The sequence below is a fragment of the Wasmannia auropunctata genome, unplaced genomic scaffold (assembly GCF_000956235.1).
Source record: "Wasmannia auropunctata unplaced genomic scaffold, wasmannia.A_1.0 LD336076.1, whole genome shotgun sequence".
NCBI classification, from domain to species: Eukaryota; Metazoa; Arthropoda; class Insecta; order Hymenoptera; family Formicidae; genus Wasmannia; species Wasmannia auropunctata.
Genome location: NW_012026814.1, coordinates 6,726,100 through 6,727,094, shown reverse-complemented (window position 1 = coordinate 6,727,094; position 995 = coordinate 6,726,100). Strand labels below are relative to the sequence as shown.

The window sequence follows — 995 nt, the reverse complement described above, 5'->3', positions numbered from 1 at the left end:
TCATTTAAGAAATATTATATTTCAGAATGTTAAACATTGCCTTGTTCCAGCGAAAGTATCGTCATGTGCGACCTCGGCGAGAGGTGAGAGCGTACTGTAAAGGCAGCCTTCCGGTCTTCGATTCGGTGTAGCGACACTTTACTAGAAACTACGCGAAAAGTGTTCGTCGTTCAAAAAGCACGTTTCGATGTATTATAATATTAAGAAGATCTATAAAGTATTATTTCGACTTGTTACAAGCCAAATGTAATTGTTCAATATATAAAATTCAGAAGCACTATTAAATCCTTACCGTTTCCGCGGAGAGAGGAGTGAACGATCGATAAGACGCTTATTAGACATCGACAAGGACACGTGTCAAAGAGATAAAGCGTCTATGAGATTGAGTTGGGATGTCTCATTTAAGAAATATATTATATTTCAGAATGTTAAACATTGCCTTGTTCCAGCGAAAGTATCGTCATGTGCGACCTCGGCGAGAGGTGAGAGCGTACTGTAAAGGCAGCCTTCCGGTCTTCGATTCGGTGTAGCGACACTTTACTAGAAACTACGCGAAAAGTATTCGTCGTTCAAAAAGCACGTTTCGATGTATTATAATATTAAGAAGATCTATCAAGTATTATTTCGACTTGTTAAAAGCCAAATGTAATTGTTTAATGTATAAAATTCAGAAGTACTATTAAATCTTTACCGTTTCCGCGGAGAGAGGAGTGAACGATCGATAAGACGCTTATTAGACATCGACAAGGACACGTGTCAAAGAGATAAAGCGTCTATGAGATTGAGTTGGGATGTCTCATTTAAGAAATATTATATTTTAGAATGTTAAACATTGCCTTGTCCCAGCGAAAGTATCGTCATGTGCGACCTCGGCGAGAGGTGAGAGCGTACAGTAAAGTGTCGCTTCACTGGAAGGCCGGAAGACAGTGTCTTAGGTTGCCTCGTTCACTCCTCTTCCGCGGAAACGATAAGAATTTAATAGTGCTTCTGAATTT

The 995-nt window shown here is 39.5% G+C and overlaps 1 long non-coding RNA gene across 1 annotated transcript; it reads left to right on the top strand.

Moving 5' to 3' along the window:
- The first annotated feature begins 85 nt into the window (after positions 1-85).
- LOC105449406 lies at positions 86-684 on the top strand. The gene is made up of 2 exons (XR_974341.1): positions 86-159; positions 450-684. It is a non-coding gene; the product is annotated as an uncharacterized LOC105449406 (long non-coding RNA).
- The last annotated feature ends 311 nt before the right edge of the window (positions 685-995 follow it).